Source organism: Mus pahari, chromosome 12 (assembly GCF_900095145.1).
Source record: "Mus pahari chromosome 12, PAHARI_EIJ_v1.1, whole genome shotgun sequence".
Taxonomy (NCBI): Eukaryota; Metazoa; Chordata; class Mammalia; order Rodentia; family Muridae; genus Mus; species Mus pahari.
In genome coordinates this window covers 57,063,877-57,071,376 of record NC_034601.1, presented here as the reverse complement: position 1 = coordinate 57,071,376, position 7,500 = coordinate 57,063,877, and positions in this window count along the sequence as shown.

Genomic DNA, 7,500 nt, shown 5'->3' with positions numbered 1-7,500 from the left:
ATGGTAGAGGGAAGATGTGTATGTTCTTGGAATCTTGAGGTAAACTCATTGTTCTTATGGCCCTTGCTGGATTCCTATAGGCCCATTTTCCTTGGCTCTGAGGGAATGAACCTTTGCTCTGGATTTCTCCACCTGGGAACTGCTTGACTTTCTCTCTCCTCATTTGTTCCAGATAGTAAGATATCCTGGAAGGTCACGCCCAATTTAAGTTCTAATTTTAGATTTGGGAGGTCATAGTGTCTCAAATGTGGTATTTACTATTTTTCTGTAACTGGTAATTTTCTCAGAGACTCCTGGGAATTGACTCTACCCTGTCATCTGGCACTGCCCTAGGAAATGATAAAGTATTTTTCTCTAACCACTAAGGCAACAGGAAAATATTTGTTGGCCCCTTCTTTTGAAAGTAACTAAAGAAATGCAAATGAGCACTGGAAACAATACCACCGTCAACAAAAACACCTTAGGCTAAAAGAATTGTAAAGGTTTATTTATTTATGTTTTTTTTTTCTTTTAATTTTTTCCCCTAGTGAACAGTTGTTAACCACAAAAATGTCCAATATATCTTAGATGTTTTATTTTCACATATCCATCTGGATCAGTTGTCTTCTGTAGTTATTTTCTCCCTTGCAGCGCTCATTCTGTAACAATGCAGGGGTAATTGCGTCTATGCAGACTCCTGCAGTGCTCCAACCATACAAACTAAAAGATGGCTTTTCAATAGAATAAAGCAAGTCTAAGGATCATATATGAGCTCTGTAATCAATATTATACAATTTTTTGAATGGGGCACTGATGTGAGAGAAAAGCCCTTGTCAAAAGGAGACATATGAAAGGGCCTTTTGTATTCCCCAGTGCTTGAAAGACTTTTGGCATTTAAAAAAAAAAAGAGGTAAAAAATATTGACTAAGGTCTCTGGATGGTGTTCTTATGATTTGATATTTTGTTGAAGAACAGTGCTTAGCAAATAGGAGAGGGTCAGCTCAGAGTTGTGTTGGAATGCCTGTCTACACAGTAAGTACATAAAACTGACTGACTACAGGTAAACCAAATGCCTACGTCATGTTTATGTTTGCAGTTCCCCATATACCTCAGTGCTTTGTTGTAGCTTATTGATTTTTTTTTTTTGAAGAAGGATAATCAGTCTTCAAGACTAAAGGAAGAAATAAAATCCAAACGCATTTCTTTCAGCTTGCTAATTTCTATTCATCTCTCAAAATTCTGTTCTAGTAATTTTATCTCAAAAATGAATATTGGATTTTCACTCTCTTTCTAACTAAACTGAGTGTTTAACTGTACACAGTCCCTAAAATCTTATGAAATTAGTAAGCAACACATTTCATCATAGCTGCTGCTTTCTGTCTCTTCCTCTTACTTCTCAAGCCTCATTAACGCCCAGAACATGTTTTATTCATGATTCAGTCCTCTGCCCTTCTCAGTGTGGCACATCATGCATAGTAAGTGCTGGAAAAGGCTTTGTCACAATAAGCCAAAGCATCACCTGGGCTGTGACACGGTGTCCAGTGTCATGTGAAAGTCTACACTCCCCAACTTCAAAATTACTTGGATTAGTCATCACTTTGCAAAAATCTGGCACTCTTAGCTGATCAAAACCTGTGATTATTTAATGGTGAGGTAATCCACACAAATTTTCTCATGTTTTGAGACAATTGCTCAGGTTGAAACATAAAATTTAGAAGTTGAGGCGATTATTTGTTGTTTGTTTGTTTCTTCTTATTAAAAGAAACATCACTATTTTTCTATGCAAACTTAAATTCTTGATGCTCTCTCTTTGGGTATTTCCCCCAATTAGCATTTCTCCTGTTCCTCATCCCTATATGGCAAACTGTAGTAAGTTCTTTTAAAAGCTTTGTAGTGACCACACCCCCTTTCACCTTGCAATTTTTGAGTGTTTTGTCTGCTGGGCAGTGGTGGCGCACGGCATTGATCTCAGCACTTGGGAGGCAGAGGCAGGCAGATTTCTGAGTTAATGGCCAGATTGGTGGTCTACAGAGTGAGTTCCAGGACAGCCAGTGCTACACAGAGAAACCCTGTCTCAAAAAACCAAAACCAAAAAAAAAAAAAAAAAAAAAAAAAAAAGTGTTTTGTCTCTTTTAGGCTACATACAGTATCAGCAGCCATAGGCAGGGTCACATTTTCCCAGCACCCTTTTAGTTCAAAATATGATGCTGTTGTGAGATCTAATGATAGAAGCTTACTCTTCATCATGGATATACATTTATTCACTTCCAATGGATGTCTAAAACACAAAGAGGTAAATTACACACACATGCATGCACATGCACACACACGTGCTCGAGCATGCACACACACACACTCATACACATGTTCGTACACACCTTTTTTACATACTGTGATTGTTTTATATATAGTTATGTCAATACAATACCCTTTTCATTTTAACTAAGTGCTAGTCACTCACTGTGGCAGTGGCTTTTGCATTTTGAGGTGTGACAGCAAAATTAGCCCAATCTCTTTTTCTGTTTTCACAACTTCACAGGTAGATGATTTGTCCCTAGGAACCTCAGCACACCTGTTTTTTTTTTTTTTTTTTCCCCCTACTAAATTGAGCCTTTCCACTTCAGGACAGACTCCACTACTCCTCTTGTCTCCAAATTTCCAGTATTTCTACTCCTGACTGTTAGAGTCACTGTTAAAAAAAATGTTACTTGAACAATTAATTTGAAACTCCAGATAGCCATTGGATTGGTTCAGGTCCAGGTAGGAATGGTTTTTGCATTGCAAGAGTACACCTTGCTCATCAGCATGCTATGCAATGTATAACCTGTGAACTCCTTACCCCTAAACGTTCTCATTTAGTATGTTCAGGTAATGGTTATCCAAAAAGGATACCCAGAAAGGAAAACTCAGCATATCAGGGAGACTTTTGCACATTAAAAAAAAAAAAAGGCTGAGCATTTCTCATAAAAACCATGTATAAGTTGTTATTTAGATCTTGGGTAAAATATCATTGTACATGAATGTAGGGTACTGAGAGAATCTTGGATTGCAGGAATTCTCATTTACCTTATAAAAGTGTCTCAAAGAGGTTGCAATTTGATGCATGTGGTGTGCATATATATTGTGTGGTCACACACACAGGAAAAAGTATAATGTTCTGTAACTCAGGGAAATCCTGCAAGAACATTGACCCATGTCATAACATTCTTCCTTATCCATTTAGATCCAACTAAGGAAAACATAAGTTAACAAGGCAAATCATTTCCATGTGAGCTGAAGAAAGCTAAGTTTGAAAATCATGATATTTCTAGAGTTAGCTAAGTATTCCTGGATAGAGCAACTTAGCATTAGAAAAGAGTAAGTTTTATAAATATTTACTAGGACTGTGTGGCAAGTCAGAACAAAATGACAACAGAGTTTTGGTGACACCTCCTGATAAATTCAGTCTCCAACTTAAAGGGGAAGATTTGCCAATCGATAAAATCACTACGTCTTTTCTGAATATAAAGTTGAGGTTTTTTTTTTTTAAATTTCCTCCAATCTCTTAGTGCATTTTATGGCAGTAAATAAAACATGATTGTATTGCTATGAATAAAATTAGGGAGAACTGTGTAACAAATAGGTAAAGCAATGGAAAATCCATGTCATCTATAATTTATAAAGGAATGATACCTGATAGGCTGAATATTTCCTAACAATCAGCAAGAAACATGCAAGATATTAAATTCATTTATTTAATACATTAATGTAATTTACCTTTGTCCTATTCTTTGAATGTATTTTAACCATTAATTCATTTCAATCCTCATAACAAACCCAGGAGGTAGAAAATATGATTTGTTCTCTTTGAAATTAAAACCTGGAGACACACTGAATTAAGCAACTTGTCCAAAGTCTCAGCGTAAGTGGGAGAACTCTCAGTTGAACCTAGGCGGTCAGTCTCCAGGCAGGCAAGCAAACCAACAGAACAGGAAAAGCATGACTGACAAAACAGCACCTTAGAGTCCAGGAAGATGAGATTGTCTTCTTTGCTTTAACTGAGCGGGAAACTTGCTCCAAAGAATGGCCAGAGTTCTTGCAAGGATAAACCTTTGATGCACAAACTATAGGTTGTCTGTCAAGATGTTTCTCTCATCCACAAATGCTGCTATTCTCTCAGAAGGATGAAGACCATCTCATCTCTACTTAGTTCTGTTCCTCTTGAGTAGCTATATGATATACAATTTAAAATGAACAAATAACATCAACAACAAAAGGCTCAAACCTCACAAGTGGAATCTGATAGATATTGCAGCATATAACCTAACATCCATAGGTAAGGGAGCATGATGATTAAGATAAAAGAAAAAAATCTACGTTATTTGGTGGGATACAAGATGCTGTGTTCTCCCTGGAGCAAAATGTACACATACAGCTTTATTGACAATATCTATCTAGTGCTAAGTCTTCCAGCACAATGAAATCAACTAACAGTATGGTATTCGTGTCTTGCATGTCCCCTTGCCACTCATCCTGGTATTTGTTTATATCACTATCATTTAGGGGCTAAACATGTGCCATGCGATGTAAAGGACAGTCTCTGTGCTGATTCAGACTCCTCAAGTTTCAATATCATTATGTAAGGGTTTTTGTTTATTTAGCAGCATATTATGTGTGTTGCTCTTCATCTTGGTTGTCGCACATCATACATCTTGGGGATCTTTAATTTCAACCCATAGCTAGAGACACAAGCTCTGGGGGTATTGGCTAATTCATATTGTTGTTCCACCTATAGGGTTGCAGACCCATTCAGCTCCTTGGGTACTATCTCTAGCTCCTCCATTGGGGGACCTGTGTTCCATCCAATAGCTGACTGTGAGCATCCACTTCTGTGTTTGCCAGGCACTGGCATAGCCTCACAAGAGACAGCTATATCAGGGTCCTGTCAACAAAATCTTGCTGGCATATGCAATAGTGTCTGCGTTTGGTGGCTGACTATGGGATGGACCCCCGGGCGGGGCAGTCTCTGGATATCCATCCTTTTGTCTCAGCTCCAAACTTTGTCTCTGTAACTCCTTCCGTGGGTGTTTTGTTCTCAATTAAGGGGCGAAGTGTCCACACTTTGGTCTTTGCCGCATATGTAGCAGAAGATGACCTAGTCGGCCATCACTGGGAAGAGAGGCCCCTTGGTCTTGCAAACTTTATATGCCCCAGTACAGGGGAACACCAGGGCTAAGAAGTAGGAGTGGGTGGGTAGGGGAGCAATGGGGGGGGGAGGGTATAGGGGACTTTCGGGATAGCATCTGAAATGTAAATGAAGTAAATACCTCATAAAAAATTGGGGAAGAAAAAGAAAAAGAAAATTCTTCTCTTTCTCCCCTGTATCTGTTATTTTTCCTCCTGTCTTCCTCTTTCCTCCTCTTCTTCCCCTCTTTTCTTCCCTGCTGCCTTCTGCTGTGCTGTATTTCTATGTGAGGTCTAAAGACACTAATCATTCTGTACCACAGAACTCACCCCATTTCTCTTTCTTTGCATCCACCTGAATTTGGGAGAATAAACGGGAAGGAACTGATGGACATGATAAAAAGTTTTCCAAATACTGTGCTCTCATTACAATGCCATGTCACTCCCGAGGAATTTTCTTCATCTTACTTTTGTAGAAGGAAGGATCATTGCTCTACCTGTCATATCCTTATAGATTCCTTCCCTTCACGCTTCTCTCCCCTTCTATCTCGTTTTCTTCTTGTCTTTCTTGTATGTGAGTGAATGTGTGTGAGTATAAGCTGTGTATGCATGTGCTCGTTCATGTGTTGTCACATATAGAAGCCAGAGACTGATGTCAGGAGGTCTTCCTGAATTACTTCTCTGACCTCTATTTTCTGATACTGGGTAACTAACTGAAGCAGGAGCTCACCAACTCAGGTAAACTGTCCAGTGAGCTCCCAGAACCCACTTTAGCCCTGAGGTTACAGGTGCAGGTTTCAAACTTATGTTTTATTTTTTAATATATGGGTTCTGGCAATCTAGGCACAGAATCTCAGCCTAGTGTAGTAAGCCATTTAACCACCGAGCCTTGTCTCTAGCCCTTAGATTCATTTTCCATTGCAGCTTGCATTTGTACTGAAAGATCACCCTGGATGTAAAATGCCTTAGGGAAAGACAAAGTTTCCAGTGGTTTCCAAAGGTTACATGAACACAGCCTGTCTTGGAACACTGCAAATGGATGGTTTAGAGTCAGGGTTATTTTTTTTTCTTCTTTCTTATAGTAGACACAATGAATCCAAATAGCCAATAACAATAATCCCATTCTTGGTTCTCAGTGATCTTGAGACATTTCCCACGAACTGACTAACATAGAGGGGAATTTTAAAATCTCATTATTTTTAGACAATTTTTGGTTATTTTTGATACCTTCTTCCTGGTTGTTGGTGGCCTCATTATGTTACTATGATACATGTTTTTTTTTAATCAATGATATAATTTATATAAAACTTCATCACTCCCTCTGGGCACAATTGTTACACTTATTTTAATAACTTGGCTCTTAGGAGACCACAATTACTTCTAAAAAAATCTTGACTTCAATTTCCTATTCTTCCTGAGGCAACCAAATCTCCTCACCATCTTAACAACAGAAACGCTATGTAGCCATAGCAGTAGGTAATCAATACTAGTATAGACACATAATGTTATTTTTGATAAAATCAAATCAACAGTTAAAATCCACACTTTGTCTCCTCTGGAATTTTTTTCTTTGTAGAAAAAAAAAAAGCTGTGTCTCTCTAGCATTTGTTACAATGCTTCCTGCCCTCTACTGAGGGTATTTGAGCTTTTATAGTGACCCAAGAATCAGAGGATGGAGCGTAGATATAAGGATTTGCAGTGTTACCACCTTTCCAATAAAGGACATATGACTTCCATTTAATGACAGCCTCAAAATCCAACCCTATCCTTTATTTTTGCTCTGAACTTTATGCCGAGATGGTTTGGATGATGCTACAGCTTATTTTAAAAATAATCTTATTGACTTTTGTAGCCTTTCAATTTCATATTTTTCATCAATTTAAAGAAAGATAGAAGTTTCAATGAAGGATCAATTAATTCCTACTCTGACATTAAAAGCTTATGATCAAGCAAATGCTAAGCTACTTGTCCGATGGATGGATGGATGATCCAAGTGGTTCCCTGTTTGGATGATCTACAATAACCTGTCTTCAGCACCAAGTCTGGGAAGTCTACAGCTGACATTGGCCTTTTGGAACAATTTTCCAAAGATAACTCAGAAGTGAAAGACTCACCAGCAAGAACATCCCCCCAAGTGAAAAGCTCAAAAACTCGTTCACTCTTAGAGTTACACAGCAAATTAGGCATTTCTTCTTTTCTTCCAATTTCCTAGTGAATAAGTGATGCCAGTGAAAAACAGTTGCTGAGGCACAGTTACCAGTTCACAGTATGGGTCAGTGTATACTCAGTAACCATACTCTATCCAGTGGATAGTACGAGTCAGTGTATACTCAGTAACCATACTATATCCAGTGGATA